The sequence below is a fragment of the Lissotriton helveticus genome, chromosome 4_1, assembly GCF_964261635.1.
Source record: "Lissotriton helveticus chromosome 4_1, aLisHel1.1, whole genome shotgun sequence".
Classification (NCBI taxonomy): domain Eukaryota; kingdom Metazoa; phylum Chordata; class Amphibia; order Caudata; family Salamandridae; genus Lissotriton; species Lissotriton helveticus.
This window is the reverse complement of record NC_136063.1, coordinates 219,103,962-219,127,967: the sequence shown is the minus strand read 5'-3', so window position 1 is coordinate 219,127,967 and position 24,006 is coordinate 219,103,962.

Genomic DNA, 24,006 nt, shown 5'->3' with positions numbered 1-24,006 from the left:
TGGCAGCACAATGCTCAGGGGGGTATTGCCCCCTCAAGTGAATATGCATGTATGTATGTTGATATGTCAACTGTGCTCGAACTAGTCCAGATAAGCATCCATGCACTTCCCAAGTAGACTACAAACATGTAGGTAATCATGGCATTCTGATTTTGACTGACCAAGGTCGGGGCACTAGTAGAGTGGAGTCAATGTAATGAAATCCCTGGTTGTGCTGAGAACAAAAGCCTACACTGTGAGCAAACTCACATGTGGCACTGAAACATTTCACCAAGTTCCATTTGTTTTTGCATTATCAGCATGCTTTGAATCTGTCATCTGGTTTGGCAGGTGTGGGTCTTGTAGGTGCCAAAGAGTGCTTGCAATCAGAATATTGTACCCTGCCCTGGAGCCTGAGGGCAACATGTCTTATTGTAGGTCTCCTTGACGGATTTCAGGATTCAGAGAGTGTTCAGAGAGTGTTCAAGTGCCAAATGTGTCCAATGCATCTTCCGTCCTGCACATGTACTCCATCCTCATCGGATGTACACATTTCCCATGGCTTGTGGCTAACTATGTGGATTGGGTTTGTGAGCCACATATTGAGCTCCTCCCGGCGTTGTCACCAGTTCAGGCAGATTATCTTACACATTTGGCTGTGTATTTGGAGCCTACAAACCCTGTTGTTGTATCCTCTGTCTGGCGATTCCTGTCTTACAAGTCTTCTGCAGTACACACTCTGTATTGGGAACATGGCATTAGTAATGAGCTGCACATACTGCAGCTTTTGTAGCTAGTTCAGAGTTGCTGTGAAAGACATGCGACCATGTTGACAGTGCACATGTTATGATCTTGCGTTATGTTGTGGAAAAGTAAATTTTGCCATGTTCTGTTTCCCTACGTGTTCCCCATCTTATGTTATGTGTGCATGATTAATATGCATATGTATTCCCCATGTTCGATTAAAGACGCAATTACAGTTGTGTCCATCCCTAATATGCCAGTTTCCAGTTCTCGTGAAAGCTACGAATATCAGGCCTATGTAAAGCTACGTTGCCACGTTTCTCAGTGAGCACGTTATTTCATTGTAAAGTCCCCGTTTTCTAGGCCTCAAATGGGCCCGGACACCAGATTCAGCTTCTGTCTCCTGAACCCTCGCTGAGGAGCGATACAGCCCCCACCTGTATCCTCGACCCTTCACTTACTTCCTGCCTCGCAGTGCCCGGCTCGGCCTGGCTCTGCCTCTGAGTCTGCCAAGAGTATGTTATGATTCTAGTTATCAGTCCAGCCCTCCTTCTCTGCATTCCTAAGCTACTGAATCGCATCAATAGTTTCCGTCATTGTCTAGCCTTTACGTCTCCATGTAAGAGAAATACTGTATTAATGGTCATTTAATATTCTTCATCACGCACTACATGTAGAATAATGCATGCTCCAGTCTTAGAGTCTGTTAGCCTCTCCCCTCCTGACTCTTAGTTTATATCAACATGTCCTCTAAACATTAGATACTAGATAGGGTTTAGGTACATGTCGCCCTGACTCTCCAGACTTCAGTCTCTGCTCCTAGCACAGAGTTCATAGCCCCCAGCTTCTCCTAGTAACACGTCATTGTCAGTTTGCACGCACCATTAGGTCAGAGGTCCCGGCTCCTCAGGTAGCCCCCTCCATGTTTCCGCCCCATTTATGACATATTCTGTTACGTTTACATCACATGTCTATGTACACGCCTCTTGTTACACCCACTTTCACTCTTATCTTTCGCGACTGCTATTGACCACACCCACTGCTCCGCCTATTGTATTCGCTGTAATGCAACTGTTTTAGTATATATGCTTGTGTACTGTTATTAAAGTTAGCGCGCTCATCCCATATCCAGCCCCGGCAGCTGCCGGGCCCTGCCATCCTATTCCTATGCAGGTTGTCCTGTTCCTGTCCTTTATGCTGTATTAAACCTGCAAACTCCTACTACCTCGAATCTTAACTCTTATTTATTGAGCTATCTGTTATTCATATATTTATTCAAAAATAGAGGTATTATTTATTTATTTACCACATAATGGCGCCCGAACAGGGACTTGCCCTTTCCCCACGCGCCGGCGAAGCCACGCCGGCCCCCTGACCCTCTGCAGCCGTGACGGAACTCTTCTGCGCACCGGCAGATATTTCTGCTTCAAGTATCCCTCAGGCCCACGGAGGAGACGGAGGTGGCGGTCCAGCATCCAGACGAGGCGGTGGAGGAACGCGGCGAGTCCCGACCAGAGCCCAAGCCGAGAGTCCAAGGTCCGAGGTATCCGGAGGCCCACCCGTAACAGAAGTCCGAAGTTCGTCCGTCCGGCGTCGAAGCAGTCCAGTCCAGTCCGAGGCCTTCCGTTCTTGCTGCCCGGTGAGTACCATTGCTGGGGTAGTATCTAGACAGGGTCAATCTAAATTGACTCTGGTCCGTGGGTTGGTGGTACACAGACCCAAAACGAAGTGTCCACTTTGGTGGATGCGGGTCCTAACGTGTCTCTTTATGAGACCGGTGAGTTTCGTACTGTTTTAGCAGTACATCTAGTTTCTGTTCTAGTCAGTTCTGTTTCTCGAGAAAATTCATGTATTCTGTTTCCAGTATTCCAGGTAGTATTCTGTTCGAACTGTTATTTTAAATGTTTTTCATGTATTGTAATGTCGTGGTATGAATGTGGAGTATTTATCGTGTTCATTGTGTATTGTAATTGCGTATTGTGTCTAGGTTACAGTTCAGTCATGCCCTTATTTTCTAAACTACGTCAGTTAAAAACCAGAAAAGGTCTGCTAGAAGCAGCAGTTCCTGTCCCGCCTAGGGACAGTCCAGGTCATTTTATGTATCAAAAGCATGGCATAAGTGCCATATTGTATCTAGATTTATGGGTAGAGTATACCAAACAGTTAGAAGAAAAGTATAGGTGGCCCGTATCGGGCACATGGGATGCCGAGTGCATCATGCGAGTAGAAGAAGCATTATGGAAAAAGAAAGCCAGACAGTCACAGAAAGATGCCATCGAGTTATGGCGCAAAGAATCTCATAAAAGAACCGAAAAAGAAATCAGAAAGTCAGAACTAAGTAGAGAATCCTTAGAACGAGCCCAAGAAAGGGAACTAATCGAGATAGGTGAACGAGTCAAAACCGAACAGTCAGACAGACAGAGGAATGCCCTCATTAAGGGTATGTATCCTCTTCTTGCCGAGGGCTTGCCAAAAGCGACCCCGGAGGCATCCAGTAATTTTCCGCCACCATTGGTTCCGACCAAGCTACGTCACAAACCGACCGCAGCTGATATTTTCATCTCGTCCTATTTGGACGACACAGTCCCGGAATATGCAAATCCTGTTCCGCCAGTCCCTGTAAATCAGGCAATTCCTGCTCCCCCAGACACCGGGGCACCCTTTGCAGTACCCGCTACGGTACCCCCGGTCCAGCCTACATTACAATTTCCCACTCTGCCAGCACGAAGAGTGTCAGTCGACGATTCCAGTTTAGGGGCCGCAGGAGGAGGTCCTCCTGGTACCCCGCCACCACACCAACGTAGAACGTTGGCCGAGTTACATGAATGTGCGTTACAACGTACGCCCAAATTTAAGTCCGTTGCAGATATCCGACGAGCTCTTACTGAATGCCGCTATGATCCGGTTGCAGGTGATGATAGTACAGTAATATATTCCATCCGTGTAAGACGGGTGACCGGGTATTTAGACACCCTACCAGATATGAAAGGAGATCTAGACAGAATATATCGTTTCATCCGTACAGGGGATGATCCAGAAAGTATTGGCGAAGCCATGTCTCAAAGGAAAGCTGAGATCCAGCTCATGATATTAAAGTTTCTGATTAATTGTCTAATAAGAGAACAAGACTACCCGACTAAAGATCCGGCCGAAATGAGAATCCTGACAAGGTGGAGTGATAATATAGCCGAGGGTAAGCACAAGACTATCAGTAGTATAGAGAGTATGTACAAGAAAATTCGTAAAGAAATACTAAAGTTACACGAACAACGTAAAGCAGCACAAGTAAGCGAGAAAGAAAATGACTCTACCGAAGAGGTAGACGACGAGAATCCCACTAGAATAGCGTATGTAGGAAAATCTAGATTTCCAGATCGCCATTTATGCCTAGAACACAAGACAGTTTTTCATCATCCAGCACCAGAACAAGGTTCTCTAGAACAAGTATTTCAAGCTACCGATCACATTTTGAAGTCACGAATCGGTTATAGTGAGTTAAGTACTATGCATGAACAAGAACTAGTCCGATCAGCAGTCCGATGGATTACTGATTCTACCACTTTCCCAGACGAAATAGTGGCACAAATGTTTCTGAAATTGCCCCCAGCCGAGCAACGACTGGTGGGTATGTATATGATCCAGCACCTCATTACTCTGTATGAGGGTCAACACTCTGATCCAGGTCCGTTACACGATGTCCTGAACGAGTTACTCCAGTATAGATGGAAAGGTCTAGGTACCGATTTAATTAGTGTTATTCTAGAACAGCGCCACAAATATAGAACGTTTTTGAACCCGCATTTTGTTCATGTCTCACCCCCAGAAAGTAAACCCTTTTACATAGATAGACAGAACCCGTTACGAGAAGTACACCCAGTCAGGACAACAGATGGTGAAATGCAACGAGTGTTTGTTTACACCCCGATTACAAAGATGGAACTCTTAGAGATGAAGAAATTAATTCCTTGTCACGACAAAGATCCAGCAGGGTTCCACCGAGAATTAAAAGACATGCTCCGTATGGGAGAATACACGTATCCAGATATAATTAAAATGTTAAAGGTCCTGTTGCCCGCAGGGGTATACGAGAAACTCAAGGAAAAAGAATGGGAGGTGGGAGAGAAAAAGATCGATTGGGCAGTTCTCGAAGCTGAAGATAAGATACGAGTACCAGGTACCGGTCTTGGAGAGAAATGTAAAGAATTACCTGAATTGTTGATACAAGTTTTGCCAAGATTGTTAGCCACTAAAAAGGAAGACTGGAATGCAATCTCAGCCTGTAAACAGAAACAAGACGAAGACACTAGTGATTTTTATTCTAAATTTGAAAAGTGTTTTATTATAAACAGTGGCTTGAAGACGAGTAGCGAGTCATACCCTCATCTTTTTGTTACTAAACTAGTAGAGAATTCAAGTCCACAAGTGAAGAATCGAGTTTTGAAAGTCGAAAATACCTGGCAAGCTAGTACCCCGTCCCAGATGTTACAGATGCTTCAGTATCACCAGAATAGAATCAGAGAAGAGCAAGATCATGAAAGAAAACGTATGAAAGACACGAAAATGAAAGTACTAGTTGCACAATCTGTTCCTCAAGACAGTCAGAAGAGGGGTCCGAATCAAGCCAGTCATCCTGCAGTTCCCGTTAAAGGGACATGCAATTATTGTAAACAGCCAGGTCATTTTATAAACGAGTGTGCAGTTCTGAAACATAATATAGCTACTGGTAAGACTAAAGAAAGACCACGTCCGCCTAGACAAGAACAAGTTTCACAGACTTCTCAGCCACAGAATGCACAACAGACAGTTTCAGCACCGCAGCCTATTGCTGCAACACAGCATGTTACACAGCAGATGTACCAGTATGCTCAGTCTGAGTATCCAGAGTATCAGCCATATTCATGAAACAGCCTAGAGAGGGAGGTAGGCTTGCCTCTCATCGAGATACCTGTAGATCAAGAGGGTCCCTATGTTCATAGTCAAGTATTAGGGAAAGACAGAAAGTTTCTGATTGATACAGGGGCAAGAAGGACCACCATCAGCCACGCCGAAGTTCCAGGGGCTCCGCTCTCAGGCTCTAGAAATGTTTCCCTTGGATTTTCAGGAAAGCCTATTGTAAACGAGATATCTAAGCCAGTTACTCTAGAAGTAGGTCCATTGTCCCGCACTACTGATCTATTACTTACGAAGTCATGTCCAGAAAATCTGTTAGGTATTAAAACACTGAAAGAATTAGGTGCAGTTATTTGCTGTTCCCCCGAGGGAATACGACTGTTTCTACGTGACTTCAAGGGTCACTATGTGTTACGAGATTTTGATCCGAGATTGTCTAATGTCCCGCAGCATCTATGGGCGCAAGGTCCAACTGATGTTGGTTATATGCAAATCACACCCCATCGTGTGACTCTCAAGCCAGGTGTAGTGTTACCACGAATCAGACAGTACAGATTGCCACCTGAGGCTGTAACAGCCTTATCCAAAATTATTGACGAGCTCATCGCTCAAGGAGTAGTTGTAGAAACTGACTCCAATGTATGTAATTCTCCGATCATTCCAGTCATGAAACGTACTGATCCAAATGCACCCCCAGTATATCGATTAGTGATTGACCTTCGAGAACTCAATAAATGTATTATTCCCCAGTACCCAGTTGTCCCAGATATTTCTTCCATATTGACAGCCATTGATTCCGAAGCGTCATTTTTCACAGTCATAGACCTCAAGAACGCATTTTTCAGTGTACCCATTCATCCAGACAGCCAGTTTCTTTTCGGATTTTGTTTAAATGGAAGGAGCTATATGTTCACACGAGCTCCTCAAGGTTTCACAGAAAGTCCTAGCATTTACAGTCAAGCACTTAAGAGACAACTAGACAACATTCACATGCCATCAGACACTGCCCTGCTCCAGTATGTCGATGATCTACTAATCACAGCCCGTTCTGAACGTGCTTGCGAGCGAGCATCACTTACAGTCTTGTATTTCCTTGCCGAGATGGGGCACAAGGTGTCCCCTTCGAAGCTTCAATTCTGTGTACAGCAAGTGATCTACTTAGGCCACTTACTGTCCAAGTGGGGTAGGCAGTTGACACCAGACCGTATCCAGTTAATAGCGAGTCTTCCACAGCCCAAGACACAGAAGGAGGTACGTGCTTTTATCGGCCTTACTTCTTACTGCAGACAATGGATTCCTCAGTATGCATTTCTAGCCAAGCCACTGATACAGTTAATGACACAGGAGGCAGCCGTATCGACTGTCCTCCCTTGGACATCTGGACATACACTTAGTTTCAATGAGTTAAAGAAAGCTTTATGCCAAGCTCCTGTTCTAGCTACACCGAACTACAGTAAGCCTTTTACACTTTTTGTCACAGAACGTGAAGGTACAGCATTATCTGTTCTCACACAAGATCAAGCAGGACAATACAAGCCTTGTGCTTATTTTTCGAGCACACTAGATCCTGTAGCCCAGGCTCTGCCTGCGTGCCTCAAGTCAGTTGCAGCCACAGCACTAGCTATCAGACAAAGTGATTCCATAGTGTTAGGACACTCCTTGACAGTACAAGTTCCACACTCTGTGGAAGTTCTTTTAAACCGAACACAGACTCAGCACTTGACAATTGCACGTTTAACAGGTTATGAATTGACACTGTTCCAGCCACACATAGAAATCAGACGCTACAACGTTCTAAATCCTGCTACACTGTTACCGTCAGTTATTTCGAATCCTGCCACACACGACTGTGTGGAAGTAGTTAACATTATGACTAAGCCAAGACAAGATCTGACAGATATTCCATTACCAAATCCCGACCTGACACTTTATGTGGATGGTTCATGTATGAGAACAAGTACAGGAGAACTAGTAGCCGCGTATGCAGTGACTACTGACACTGAAGTTATAGAAACACACCGTATTGACACCCTGTCCGCTCAAGCCGCAGAGCTAGTTGCTCTGACTCAAGCCTGCATACACGCTAAGAACCTGAAAGTTAATGTTTACACAGATTCACGTTACGCATTTGGAGTCGTACACGACTTTGGAGTGCTCTGGCAGGACAGAGGTTTCATGACTTCTCATGGAACCAAGATTCAGCATGGTCTCCTTATTCAAGCTCTGTTAGATGCCATACATTTACCGACATCTATTGCTATCATGAAGTGCAAAGCACATACGAAAGTTACTGACATTATTTCTCAAGGTAATGATCTAGCAGATCGCACAGCCAAGCTTACAGCACAGACTCCAGACATTTCAGTTAATCCGACACAGACACATACTCCAGATCCGACTACCTGTATGACAGTTAAGGACCCTACTCAAGATGTCATAGATATCCAGTTACATGCTACTCCCGATGAAATCAAGAAATGGTCCGAACAAGGAGGGGTCCAGACAGATCAGGGATGGGTAACGAAGGGTAGAGCCACATGGTTTCTCCCCGACTCTATGGTCCAAGTCATTATCAATACCGCACATAGTCCAGCACATTTAGGAGAAAAAGCTATGTTAGACAGTATCCAGAACATTTGGTTCAACAAGCATTTACGGGCTGCAGCCAAACAGAAAGTCCGTACCTGTATGATATGTTGCCAGTTTAATCCAGGTAAAAGTGTCCCGGTGGAACAAGGTGGATTCCAGCCCCCTGACCACCCTTTTGAAGTCCTCCAAATGGATTATATTCAGATGGAGCGATGTCGAGGTTTCAAGTATGTCCTTGTAGTTGTATGCGCTTTGTCCAGGTGGACAGAAGCATATCCAGTCCCAGATTACACAGCCGCGACCACTGCCAAGCAGTTGGTTCGTGAATTCTTCCCCCGTTATGGACTCCCTAGAGTCGTATATTCTGATAACGGCCAGCCATTCTCATCTGAGCTTATGAAACATGTTTCCCTTTTGTTAGGGTACCAGTGGAAGTTCCATTGTGTACGCCATCCAGAAGCAGCCGGTCTAGTAGAGAGACATAATCAGACCCTGAAAATCCGCATTGCTAAAATATGTAAAGAGAAAGGTGTAGACTGGCTAGTAGCTCTGCCAGTCGCTTTATTTTATATGCGCATGGTCGCACATTCCAGATCAGGTCTGTCCCCGTATGAGGTCGTATTCGGCCGCCCCCCTAACATGTGGGGTACACCTAGACCTCGAAGTATTACAGATGTTTCAAGTAATATGCTGACAGATTACCTAGCTTCCTTGATGTCTGCCCTCAACTCTTGTCGTTCACAGGTTGCTGCCGCATTTCCAGACAATACCGAGGTGGCACCGCATGACATCGTTCCCGGATGCATGGTTCTTGTCCGGAATTTTGATCGTTCAAGTCCGCTGGAGCCCCGCTGGAAGGAACCCCGACAGGTCCTCCTGGCCACCCGTACTGCCGTCAAGCTGGAAGGCAGGAAGGGCTGGGTCCACCTGTCACATGTGAAAAGATTTTTTGGACTAAAGCCTGTTTCAAAGAACATTTCCGAGGATCTTAAAGACTGCCAAAGTACTATTCTTAAGGACTGTCCCGCAAAAGACAATGATACTGAACCCTCCCTGTTAGAGAAAACTCCGCAACAGGAGTATAAGCTCAAATTAAGGTCTAGTAAAATAAGTCAGCCAGTTTGATTGTCTAATTCCTCCCCTAGGTGAAACGGTTAGACCGGTTTCTGACATGTATAAAATAGACCCCCATAGTGAGAGAGTTAGTCAAAACTCAATCCGATGTATCGTTTTTCTAAGTTTCATATTGTTTTTCAGCCTTATGATTACCTGCACATGTTATGCATTTTATTTGTATTTTCCAGTTTCTCATGTAAATAAGTCTGCTAATGCTACAGTAGAACACACGTTTAGTGATCTGCCTCCTCATGAACTCTCATATCGTCTCGCTATGCGAAATAATTCCTTTATCCGCATGTTACATTATTCACACCAGACCAGCAATGCCACTAATTGTTGGGTGTGTGGTCGACTCCCCCCTTTCCAGACACCGAAGGGAGTTCTGCCACTCTTTCCTTATCCATTTTCACATAATGGTTCGTGTGGAGCATGGTCCACGTTAACGTCATCCTCAACAGATATGTCTTTTCTTAACAGTACATGTTTCCCAGACAATCAAGGTCTTCCCCACAGAATAGGGTTAGATCTAGAAAATGAAGTTTATAATTTGGGTAATTATTCTTCGAATTTCATGGTCCTGAATGTTCAGTCTGATACTACTCCAGACTTACCTGCTATGTCAGTACTACCAGTTAAAGGCGAATTATGTGTCCGAAAGAATGGTTCCGTACATGTAGGACATAGTGATTGTACTACTATTGTCAAGTATAGTGACAGTAGGAAATCTATTTTTAAAGCTTCACGTCATTCTTATTTTGTTTGTGGTCAGACCGCATATGTTCGTCTGCCCCTCGATTGGGAGGGAACCTGTTACATTGCCTTCCTACTGCCACCAGTTTTTCTAGCCCCACCTGACTACCATAGGAATTCCCACCTAGTACATACTAGACACAAAAGAGACCTCCCGATTGTCGATTATACTGAAACTGCTCTAGAACAATACATAGATATCAATAAAGGTGTCTTCCCCTATTTAGGTACTGTTGTAAATAGTAAACTGATACGTAGATTAACGAGAACCCTTGAAGCAGTAGTGACTGAGACTACTTCTGCTCTAAGTAATTTAACCGAGGAGCAATCCTTTATGAGAATTGTCGTGCTCCAGAATCGTCTCGTCCTTGACGTCATACTGGCCGATAGGGGCGGGGCATGTAGAGCCATCGGATCTAGTTGCTGCATTTTCATTCCTAATAACGCGCCGTCTGTTTATTCAGCCATAACCAGACTCCATAAAATTGCCCATATGTTACACCAAGATCCAGGCACCTGGACATGGTCCGGTTGGTTCTGGAATATAATTTCCGCCTGGGGATGGAAAGTATTGTCCTTTCTAGGTATTGCAGTAGCGATCATATTCAGTTGCTGCCTCTGTATACAATGTGGCCCTGCGATTTGCGGCATTTGTGCTACCTCTTGTATTCCTAGTCCCAAGTCCCGTTCTAAACCCCGTTCCAAGAAAATTCGAGACGAGCAAATGATACTGTATGAAATGATAGATGGTATCATGAATATTGATGTTTCCTGATGGAAACGTAGTGACAAGGAGGGAATGTGGAAAAGTAAATTTTGCCATGTTCTGTGTCCCTACGTGTTCCCCATCTTATGTTATGTGTGCATGATTAATATGCATATGTATTCCCCATGTTCGATTAAAGACGCAATTACAGTTGTGTCCATCCCTAATATGCCAGTTTCCAGTTCTCGTGAAAGCTACGAATATCAGGCCTATGTAAAGCTACGTTGCCACGTTTCTCAGTGTGCACGTTATTTCATTGTAAAGTCCCCGTTTTCTAGGCCTCAAATGGGCCCGGACACCAGATTCAGCTTCTGTCTCCTGAACCCTCGCTGAGGAGCGATACAGCCCCCACCTGTATCCTCGACCCTTCACTTACTTCCTGCCTCGCAGTGCCCGGCTCGGCCTGGCTCTGCCTCTGAGTCTGCCAAGAGTATGTTATGATTCTAGTTATCAGTCCAGCCCTCCTTCTCTGCATTCCTAAGCTACTGAATCGCATCAATAGTTTCCGTCATTGTCTAGCCTTTACGTCTCCATGTAAGAGAAATACTGTATTAATGGTCATTTAATATTCTTCATCACGCACTACATGTAGAATAATGCATGCTCCAGTCTTAGAGTCTGTTAGCCTCTCCCCTCCTGACTCTTAGTTTATATCAACATGTCCTCTAAACATTAGATACTAGATAGGGTTTAGGTACATGTCGCCCTGACTCTCCAGACTTCAGTCTCTGCTCCTAGCACAGAGTTCATAGCCCCCAGCTTCTCCTAGTAACACGTCATTGTCAGTTTGCACGCACCATTAGGTCAGAGGTCCCGGCTCCTCAGGTAGCCCCCTCCATGTTTCCGCCCCATTTATGACATATTCTGTTACGTTTACATCACATGTCTATGTACACGCCTCTTGTTACACCCACTTTCACTCTTATCTTTCGCGACTGCTATTGACCACACCCACTGCTCCGCCTATTGTATTCGCTGTAATGCAACTGTTTTAGTATATATGCTTGTGTACTGTTATTAAAGTTAGCGCGCTCATCCCATATCCAGCCCCGGCAGCTGCCGGGCCCTGCCATCCTATTCCTATGCAGGTTGTCCTGTTCCTGTCCTTTATGCTGTATTAAACCTGCAAACTCCTACTACCTCGAATCTTGACTCTTATTTATTGAGCTATCTGTTATTCATATATTTATTCAAAAATAGAGGTATTATTTATTTATTTACCACAATGTGCAACACCCCCAGGCCACACGTTGTGACTGTCTCCTACATTGGTGTTTGTCGATGTTTTCTGCACAGCAAGTAGGAAAGTGGTCTAAACATGTAGTGCTGATAGCTGTGAAACAACCACTTCTGGTTTGTTGTAGTGGGAGTCTCATGATTCTATTTTGTATGTCTGTGTACTTGTATGGTGTCAGGGCTAGTCTCCTCTGTGCTTCAGTGTACACCACCTCATCACTATGTCTTTCAGGGCTTATCTTTAATAGAATTGAGTTGAACCGTTTCTTGTATAATAATTGATGTGTTTCTTATTGTACATTTTTTATGGAAGTTGTCCCCCTTTTTTATATATACAATTCACATATATATATATATATTTTTTCAGTATTTGTTCCTATTATATTGGCCTGAGCTTCTCCATTCAACTTGACTGCACTGTTGTAAGACTATTCGTCCATCATTATTGGTGAGAACCTCGTGTTATACTTTCAGAAAATTTGTCATCAGTTAAACCTTGGTTTTTAGCAAGGTCGGGTTATTGCCTAGATCCTTGCTCATCTTGTAAAGGGTTACTCTCCCCTCCTTTTTCCTCTTCCCCCTTCCCCCTTTTCTCTAAGCCTGCTCCTCCATGTGGGCTTAAGACCCTTTTGTTTAAAATAGTTTAGAATTTTCATTTTCTGTACATGAAATCTGTTTAAGTAATGTGGTTATTATATTTTATTGAGTGCTTACTTGTGTAGTGTCATCTCCCGGGCTTCTTTTTTGAAAATTGTATGTTTTTTCTTGTAAATTGCATGTTGTTTTGTATCACTTGTCTTTTTAAATGTGATTGTATTTATGTCAGTATGTGTTATTAATATTATGTATATTTCACGTTTGTTTCAGCCCTGACGAAGCTCCCGTGGTTGGGGAGCGAAACGCGTTGGCTGTCTTGTGCACTTTGAGAAATAAGAAAATAAAAAGGAAAAATACTTTTTTGAATAAACTTCTGGTTTCGTTGACTGATTTGAACTTGGTGCTGCCTCCATTCTTTCTTGAAATCATCACTATGCCATCCTTCTGTGAATGGGTGTACTCCTGTTGCTCTGCAGGGTTTGATTATATGTTGTGGGTGGCGGATGCTGTGACTTTAAGTCACATACATATGTGTGTCTGTCACCTCCTGTTCCACTATCAAATGTGGCATGTTTATTTATTTTATTTATTTATTTATAAAAGTTTTCTATAGCGCGATCTAGACCCTTGGGTATCAGAGCGCTTAACATCACATGGTCTATATTAAGAACAGCATTGTGAAAATACACATATAAGTAGCTTGTAACAACATAGTGAATATCGGAACAAACATATAGAGGGCAGATGCAAGACTGCCTTCAGTGTCTTGGTGCTGTGGGTCATTATCTATATGACTCTATTTGATTCCCAGTATGTTATCCAACTGACCCTAACTGCTGAGTCGCCGATGGCCAGTTGACTACCTACTGGAGGAATTTGTTCATGAGAAACGACCTAGTTTCCTTCTTGTATGTTGCAGTGTTCGAGATCTTTCTGATGTTTGCAGGAAGGGAGTTCCATATTGTAGGGGCTACACCAGAGAATGATCTCTCATAAGTTTTTTTCTTCCTAAAGATAGGTGGTCTCAGCATCAGCAGATTGGCACTCCAGACAGGTCTGTCTCCTCCAGCAATTATAATTTTCTTGGCAAGATATCTGGGTGTGTTGTGATGAATCGCTTTATGGGCGATACATTTAGTTGTATTCTGGCTTCATAGGGTAGCCAGTTTAGAGCTTTGAGGTGAGGGGAGATGTGGTCGAATTTCCTTGATCATGTGATAAGTCTGGCCGCTGCATTGAGGCAAGCTTTTAAGGGAGCTGTGGAGATTTTTGGAAGCCCTGCAAGTGTGCATGTTGCATGTTGGGTGTACCTACATGATGGTGAGATTCCCCCATTGGTTATGCCCAACAGGACATGGATCCATGGTTGTATTGGTATCACAAAAATAGCTGGTCAATCATGGACTCATTGTCATACATTCAGTGGTCCACACTGTCATGGTGGCCTCTGCAATGTCACCTGTCTGGGGATTTTTAGAAGCAGCATAATGCTGATGATCAAGTGGGGATGGGGTTTAGACTGGCCAAATGTGATTTGGCTCCCAACAAGGCCCTTACCTCCAATGCGGCCTCCCTGCAACAGCCAGGCCCTGGGAGTCATGTTTGGGTATGTGATATGTGACACAGTACGCAACAGTGAGTCCGCTCCAAAGTCTGACCCCCATCCTTAATTTGCATTTTAGCAGCTCAGCAGACAAGATACTGGCAATGTGGCCTGGTGGGGACTGTGGAAGTGAGTCAGTCTCTTGATGTGGTATTTGGTGATCCCCCATGTATGGGGTGCATGTCACTCTGGTGCACCCGCTCATCAACAAATGGCTGATTTCCCAAATTGCCAATCCAAGCCCCATATGGAAGACTTTATGATTGGACTCAACACACATACGGCTCTGTGGAGTTCAGCCCCCCATCGTGTGTGTCCACCCAGGCTAAGCCAACTTCCACACTCACACACATGTTGTGTTTGTGCTGCAGTGGGTGGCTGGTCGGTTGTCTTTGTCCATCTTCCTCTCTGTATTTCACCTGTCTTTGATGGGCATTCAGTGGATGGTGTGTTTTGTTTCTTTCTCTACTGGCCCTGGGCCTCCTACATCTTCAGTCTGCACATTCCTTAGGTTTGCCACTTAACGGTGCTTCCACAGTGTGGGACTTAATCTGATATAAAAGAGAATTTGGGGATTGAATCCTTTGTATTTCCCACTGCTCGTCCCCCAAATGTGGCTGTTAATGCATTTTGTATGGTCACATGTCACATTGTCCAATTATAAATTGCTGGGAAGGTCACCCCCGCAAGGCACAGATTAACTGAACCTGGCTGAGGGTATGTCCCCCCAAACAAAGTTTGCCTCAACAGTTCTGCTGGTGTTTGGCTCACATCCCCCACTTTCTCACTACATTGCTGGGGGGATAGCCTCCAACCCCCTTCTTGCTGCACCATGCTGGAGGGCTGAGGCCCACATCCCCCACTTTGTCACTACAGTGCTGGGGGGGTTGCCCCCATGCCACAATATGGATAAACTTTGCTTGGGGTTTGCACCCGAAACCCCAATATAGCATGACAATGGTGGTAGTGATGGAAATCCACCACTCAATGGGGTGGACAACGCTAGTAGTGTTAGGCATCCACCCCCCTATGGGGCAGATATTTGTGGGAGTGGTGGGCATCCACCCCCTATGGGGTGGCCAACACTGGTAGTGTTGGGCATCTACCCCCCTATGGGGTGGACAATGGTAGGAGTGATGGACATCCACACCCCTATGGAGTGGACAAAGCTGGTAGTGTTAGGCATCCACCCCCCCCCCCCCCATGGGTTGACAATGGTGGGAGTGATAGGCATCCAACCCTTAATGGGTCAGACAACGCTGTAGTGTTTGGCATCCATCCCACCTATGAGCCAGACAATGGTGGGAGTGTTAGCCATCCACCCCCCTATGGGGTGGACAGTGGTGGGAGTGATGGGCATCCACCCCCTATGGCGTGGACAATGCTGGAAGTGTTGGGCATCCGCCCCCCCTATGGGGTGGACAATGGTGGGAGTGTCAGGCATCCACCCCCTATGGAGTGGACAGTGGTGGGAGTGATGGGCATCCACCCCCATGGGGTGTACAACGCTGGTAGTGTTAGGCATCCACCCTCAAATGGGGTGGACAATGCTGAGAGTGTTAGGCATCCACCCCCCTATGGGGTGGACAACGCTGGCAGTTTTAGGCATCCACCCCACTATGGTGTGGACAACACTGGGAGTGTTATGCATCCATCCCCCTATGGGGTAGACAATGGCGGTAGTGATGGGCATCCACCCCCTATGGGGTGGACAATGGTAGGAGTGATGGACATCCACACCCCTATGGAGTGGATAACGCTGGTAGTGTAAGGCAGCCACCCCCCAAAATTAGGTGTCTGACTTACCATCTGTGACGAACGCGTCGGTTGGGGTTGTAGTATCAACCATAGGCATACAGTATAGGGATGACATGTGTAATAGGATACATGGCTGCACCATCTCGTTCTCAGGGATCGTGTTGTGGCGGGAATCGGAGCTGACAGACTCCCCTTCCGAATACTCTAACGTTCTGGAGGTGGCAACCTGTTCGGCATATGGGAAGTGCGCATCGTACTTGGCTGGCCGGAATCTGATTGAGAAATGCCTCCGGAAGACTCCATTCAGCATTTACTGAGCCTGCTCGTAAGGAAAATGGAGCTGAATTGGAGCGTAAAAGTCATTTTGAAATTGGAGAATTTTTCATATCCTATTTCGTCATTTGGTTCGCCCGAGTCGCTAGGAAGGTAAGGCTATGGATGGCTCTGGGAGGCCCTTCTGGACGATATCGGAATTGGTCCCTTAGAGGTTATAGGCAGCCTTTGCTTTGCATAGCCACATATAACACATTTGTTTTCACAACATTATTTTAAGAACATGCTGTGCATGTTGTTTGTAAATCTGGGACTCTTCTTTGGATTCAGTCTGCACATCTTGTACAAGGTTGCTCCAGATACATCACAACATAGGGCCTAATTACGTTGTCGTGAGGACTCACGTCTGGCCAACACCGTTGAGTAATTAGGACCGACAAACCACTGGTCGGCAGTCCTGACCACAGCATTACAATGCGACTGCACATGGTGAGGTCCCATACTCCCATTTCTCTATGGGAGTTTGTGTTGCGGCCGTAAACCCATAGAGAAATGAAAGAATCTGTGCATCCCTGCGTCGTGACAGTGTCTATTACACAGTGCAGGGATTAACAGGGGCCATCATAGGTGCCCCCTCAATCCTCAACCAGATGCTGCAGGGTGAAGAGGGCGCTACTAGGGGCCCCCAATGTCTCTTTCTAACAGGCTTTTCATTGTAATGCAGCAGTCAAAACTAAAACCCGCAATGAGACTCGGAGAGCGCAGAGGCTTTCCAAGTCTCATCATAATTAGGGCCATAGTGTTCTGTATTTCTCTGCTCGTTGAGGAACAGCTCCTAATGTTAGACATAACATGGTCAAACAGCTGCATCTTCCAACACAGCAGAGGCTTTCCAAGTCTCATCATAATTAGGGCCATAGTGTACTGTATTTCTCTGCTCGTTGAGGAACAGCTCCTAATGTTAGACATAACATGGTCAAACAGCTGCATTTTCCAACACAGCAGTTCTTATCATATGAACTGTGCCCTTTCCCCTTTGGGGGTAGTGAGTAGAATTCCAGAAGAGAGGACTGTTCTGGAATGACAGCAGTGTCTGGCATGCAGCCCAGTATAATTTAAGTCTAAAGTCATGATGTAGGCCATCTAACTACATACTGCAGGTATGGGGTCTGTGGCCAGTCCCAGAGATCACAAATATATCCCTGTGCTCATACAGTGAGGGTAGTTTTAGACAGATATGTAATTTGCCATAGTTGAGATATTTATCCTGTACACCGAGGGGCATATTATCAAGGACTGGTGTTAAAATTATCGCTGTTTTATTGGCAGGAAACTGCCGATAAAACAGCGATAATGGGCTTGATAATAGGCCCTTGTTAATTCCCATTGAAGCCCATGTTCTGGTGTTAACATGGGCTTCTATGAGAATTAACAAGGGCGTATTATCAAGCCCATTATCGCCATTTTATCTGCAGTTTCCTGACGATAAAACGGCAATAATTTTAACACCGGTCCTTGATAATATGCCCCCTAGTTACTAATGCAAATGACTTTGTTGAGTTGCATCTGCCTAATGACTGCAGCACATTTGCTTCATAATAGACTATGATAGTTTCAATAAATGTATTTCTTCATTTCTTTGTTGTATTTATCATGGCATGAATTATTGAATGAGTAACGAAAGTGGAGAATCTGTTTCCACGGTTCTCTTTGGGGCTAGAGGGTCATATTTCAGGTTGCCAAAATCACCTGTTTCTCTAGGAAGGCTAGGAGTTCAGATGAGACACTGTGAGCTAGCTAGGATTTCAGCCGACAGGTACTGACATTGCAGAGAGATTCATTCCCTACACTAACATCCTGTCATCCAAACACATAGCTAGCTTTACCAGTAGAATCCATGCATGCAGCGTAATGATTGTTACTGGTTCAAAAGAGGCATCTTCGGGCAGAAAACACCTTTTCTCACCATATGAAAGCAGGTTTGTGTAGAATGTAATGTGTAAAAAGATCATTTGTGTATATCTATTTTGATACATGTGATGTGGTGGTGAGACGTATTTTTTCGTGCGTTTCTGTTTCTTCCATATTATTGCATTGTCGTTGCTGTTTTGCCTTCTTGTTTGATGGTTTTATCTAGGCAGATGTGGTGCTTTGTAAACCCCTGGACTACATTATACCTGCATCAGGTATAATGTATGCAGGGTGGGCGTTTCCCGCATCCATGCATCGTAGAAGTGGCGCAGTAAAATCTATCAGATTTCACTGTGCCACTTCTAGGATGGCACTGTGTCAATATCTTATGCCTGCCTCACAGCAGGCATAAGACTGATGCATTGGCCATGAAAGGACACATTGCTGGAGTTGCTTCTGTTTTCCGACACACTTCACCAATGCACCAGTTTTGCGCTGACAGATGTGTCAATAATACTGACGTATATGTCATTCCTCGCGGCATGATGGGTCTTACAGTAAATATGATGCATTCATCATGTTGCAAGTAAGGTGCACTGAAAAGTGACGCATCGCTGTTTTGATGCAGCGATGCGTCACTTATCATAAATAATGCCCCAACTATGTAAGACCCCAGTCAACTTAAAAGTGTAGCAACTTAAAACCATTGGCCAGATCACAAGACATTTTCAAGTGGCGCTAATAAATGCCCTTCATAGTAAACAAGGCAATGTTTGATGCAAATACCTTTTGTAGAAAGCAGTACAAGTAAAGCTAAAACGCTTAACAAATAGTGGCAAAAACCTGTCTTAAATTAGAGCTTACTATGGTCACTTGTGTGGAAGAGGACCCCCAGACGTTAATTTTGGCTACCAGTAATGTTGTTTTTATTTTGGACTATACCATTAGCATTCTTCTGTGTTCGTAGTATTTGACAATTAAAAAAAGAAGCAAACTTAAATTCAAAATTATCTAATTCACATTCTGACAAAGCAATATCGGTGCACCCTATATTTACCCAGACCTTTGTCATAGCTATCTATTATTCGAGGGAGTTTAACTTAAAGGGGAGCCTTACTCAAATCAAGGAGTCTATTTATTATCTCATCAATTTAGATTTCTAACCCATCTAGAACTTTTTACCCTTTCTCTTTTTCGATGACTATAGAATGCCTTTGAGCATTGATAGATTAAATTCATATGAATCGAGTTAACGAAAGTTTAATAGGATTTATTTTTTAATGACCAAAGAACCACAGTCAATTTCTGCAGACTTACATTTGTGGGTTACTCTGTGAGTGTGGAAAGAAAATTGCATTTTATTTAAAGACAAGAGGAAATTAGACCATAAATCACGAAGCTCAATTGTAATTAAAAGGAAAATTGCCCTCTCTTCTTTGATATTGAAGATACATTTGGCTAATCATGACTTTTGTATTTATAGAATAAAAGCAAGAGCAAACGTATAAACTACATTGCACAAGGTAGCCAGACCTGCAAATGCCCAAGAATCTTTATTAGCTGTTAGAGCAAAGTTTCATCGCTAGGTTTACCTTTTGAAACACTTTGTAACCAATGTTTTTCGCATGATTTTCTGATCGCAGGTACAGTACCTCCAAATTCTAGTTCATATCTTGCTGTCGCATTGTATATGTGTGAACAACGTCAGTTACATTCCCATCAAACCTTTAAATCGATCAATTAAATATATTATTTAAGGAGGAGGAGGCCAGAGCTTGCACAGCAGTGGAAATTAAACAGTCATTGCCCAGTGGCGGTGCCTGAGGACCCAAGAATCCTGAAAAGGACCCATTTACCCTCTTAGGGATACACGAAGTGGGGTATCCCCCTAACTACCATCTGATGATTTTACTTTGATAAAGAAAACGCTTGTAATGTTAGCTGTTAATCACAAGGTTTTGCAGCATTGTTTTTGCAGGTGCTAGGTTACATGAAGTATTCAAGTTTTGTATTGTTTTAATGATGATGAATCAGTCACCCTGGCTGCCACTTGTTCTTCCAATTTCCTGAATAATAGACAAGTCTAACGATTACAATCTGACACTATCCTGAACATCCTTGTGAAAGGTATTGAAGAGGATGACAATCATTAGTGGAACATGAAAAAAGAAAGGTGATAACATCATTGTGTAACCCCATCTTAAAAAATAGTTATTTTCTGGCATGGTGCAGAGACGAACGCCTGTTTTATGCGCCTGCAGGACGTAAAGTAAATTCCTTTAACCCAGTATTTTTTTCAGTAAGTGCTTTATTTTCAGAAAGATCAGAAACAAAAAGAGCAAGCCTTGTATACTGTTTCTGAGTTACACGATCTGAACATAAACGACTAAGTCAGAGAAATATCGAGTTAAATGAATTATCTATATGTCCTGCAGGTGCATAATACATGCACTCATTTCTGCTACACACCAGCAAAGATCATTAAGATAGGTCTATGATGTAAATTATTTGTGTATGGTGCATTTGTGAATTGACACAGCTACAAGCCTCATGTGTGTTCTTTTTTCTGCTCTCGACTCCACACTTTGAGAGAGCACATGAAGACCCAGGAAGGAGATACCTTGTTTTCTTTCAACATGCAGAGTATTGCCTAGCTGTCATCTAAGAATCATGCATTCTATATATATATTTTTTTTTGCAGAGTTTTCTATAGCGCGAACTAGACCCGAACCGAATCAGGTATCAGAGCGCTTTACATAGCACAAGTTACGTTACATGAGGACACACTTTCACTTTAGGCACATAATGGTGGGAAGAGTCCATCAGGAGGATTAACACTGAGATTTTGATTATGGAACCCATCATATAAGCACACCAATGGCTGCAGTCACAAGTGGATATTCCTTGTTTTATTGTTATTGGTCAAACTTTTCTAAGGGACTTACATAGAGTTTGGCAGACAGGACACCCCATAAAAATATGACTGAGGTCCCATCCACTGTATTACAAGTGCATCAATTGATCATTCAATCAATAGATTTGTAGAACACTACTTGCCACCCGTGAGAGTATCCAGTGCATAATAGTCTACAACTCTTGGAATGTGGCAGACAGGCTATCCATCATGTATCGATGGAGTATCCCATCCTCCAAATTTTAAAGACCTAAGTATGTTGTTTTTCTGACTCGGGAATACAACTTGGTTATACTAGTCATAAAGATACTGATGAGTGCTCTCAAAAGGTGGTTGGTGAGCAGTTTGAAATATTGCATTTATCTCTGTCTGTTAACTCTCCTGGACTACAGCTGTGTGGGGAGAAGTTGGGGGCCAGTCTTGCCCAAAAGTTGGAACAAAGACTATGGTCAACTGAAGAATCAAGGATGTTCTGCAACATTAGGAAGTATAGGGATTTCTTGCTGATAGTTCATTACTTTGTAATCCATAGCTAAGGCTCAAGATCATTTGTTAGGTTTCTTAACTATGGCCCCCGCGGTTCCATGTGGTTCCTCATAGAGATTAGCTATCAAACACTTTCCCTACTGTTGCACCCTCTGGAGTTGGAATAGTAATTTTAACCCCTACGCTATCCAAAACTTTCGCCACTTTTGCACCCTCTGGAGTTGGAATAGTAATTTTTACCCCTACGCTATCCAACACTTTCCCTACTGTTGCACTCTCTGGACTGGGAATAGAAATTTTTACCCCTTCACTATCAAATATTTACTTTTTCATTTAATGTAGTGTTTAATTTATTTAAATTCTTTTTTTAAATGTTTATATATATAGTTTTGATATTTGTATTTATATCATTGTTGTATGTGTATGTATGTATTTATAATTTATAATTTTTTTAAACTATTTATAAGTTATTATAATAAATATTTGTAAATATGATTAAGTAAGTATATACATTATATTTTTATGTATGTGTTTAATTTTTTTACATTATATGCATTACTTATCATTTTAAACATATTTTTAACTATGTTTATTTTAAATATATGTATTATTTATTTTATTTTACATTATTTATAACCAATTTTTTTTTAAACAATATTTTTAACAATGATATTTTTTTACTCAATATTTTTGTACTTACCATGATGTAGATAGGACATTGATATTCTTGACATCAATATTCTGCCTCTGATATTTTTTACATCGATGTTCTGTCAGTAATTCCCCCAAACAATAGACCCTGCTTTTTTTGGTTTACTAAAGTTCTTACACTAAAATGAGCTGCATTCATCAAGTCACACCCATTGGAGATTCAAATTGCCAAGAAGTAGATTAGATTCTGAAACCAAACGCTAATGTGTTAAAAAATGCAGGCTTTTCTTTGGGAAAGTAATGTTCTCATTTTGGACAGGGTAAATAATTCTTTTTTTTTTAGTTGTTGGGTTCCACAGTGGAGGGACGAGTGCAGGGCCTGGTAGACCTACTGATTATGTCAAAAGATTGGAACACCTCAATATTATAACTGTGCCTATAGGCTTTATGAAGGGGTCAGCATATATATAAAGTACATGTGTTTGTCAAAAACACCAATAATTATAATCACATGTATATTTCATTAATTCACACAGTGCAATGTTTAATAAAAGTTATTTTCATTAAACATTTTTATAAGATTTTGCAAAAAAAAAAGCATTAGTATATCTTGTAGTCTTTCATTTATCAGTTTCAGCCCATAAAATGCAGCCATAAAAACAACCACAAGAGGATCCTGCACTCCAGCTTCAATGTTGCAGAGGGTTGCTGGGAGCACAGGAGCCTCCCAGCAACCCTCTGCATCATTGAAGAAATGCTTGGCGGTGCCCTGCCGTCCTAGGAGCACCACTAAAATAGAAATATATTAACAAAAAGTCCTTGCAGGGCAATATAGGGTGCTCCTTTTGTGGAGCTGTAAATTCTAAATTAACAGCATCTGCTCTGGTGCTCATGCATTATTATTATTCTTTTTGGCTGCCCTCGGATGACGGAGTCTACTGCTTTGAATGGGCACTGGGAGAAGGGGTCCCTGGGGTCTAACTATTGCTTAGGGAGGGGGACTGCATGCCTCCTCTCCTAAAAGTGAGAATGGCCCTGGAGGATTGGGTCTCTGGAATAAGCCTGGGCATAGTTTATGGAGTTCTGCTATGCAGAACTCCGCAAAGTGCAGAAAAAACTCTGCAGCGCTACACGGAGGTCCGCGAGCAGCAGGGAGCGTTAGATAACGGCAGTTTGCAGTGATTTTCAGTGCCAGGTGCTTGTCCGCACTGTGCAATCATTGTGAACGGCACCATGCACAGCGCAAGCGGCCGCTGCTTCCTTTCTGTTGCTTCAATAGATTTTTACTTGAGCGGCAGCTTTCTCAACGCGAACGGATTGTTTCCCAACTCGAGCAGACGCACGCATACGCAACCACTCGCAATGAGAAATCTGACCGCCCACATTGAGAAATCTCGCCGGGTGGTTGATTTTCCAAGCTTGCGCCCCCCAACTTGATGTTGACGATCACGAATGACGAACAATTTTGCCGGGTGGTGGATTTTCCTCGCTCGCGCTCACCAACTTGATGTTGACAAACGAGAGTGAAGAAAAAAGTCCGCTCTGCAACACGAAGCAGAGTTTTTCTGAATTCTGCTAGCTCCATGTAATGTGGCGTGCGGAAAATTTGGCAAACCCCACAAGCGAAGCTGAGTTCACCGCCAAAGACTTACTCTGGAGCCTCATTTTAAACAAACAGCCCTGGGGGATGTGTCCCAGGGGTCTATGAAAAGCTTGGGAAAGTGGGCTGGGTGCCCTCCT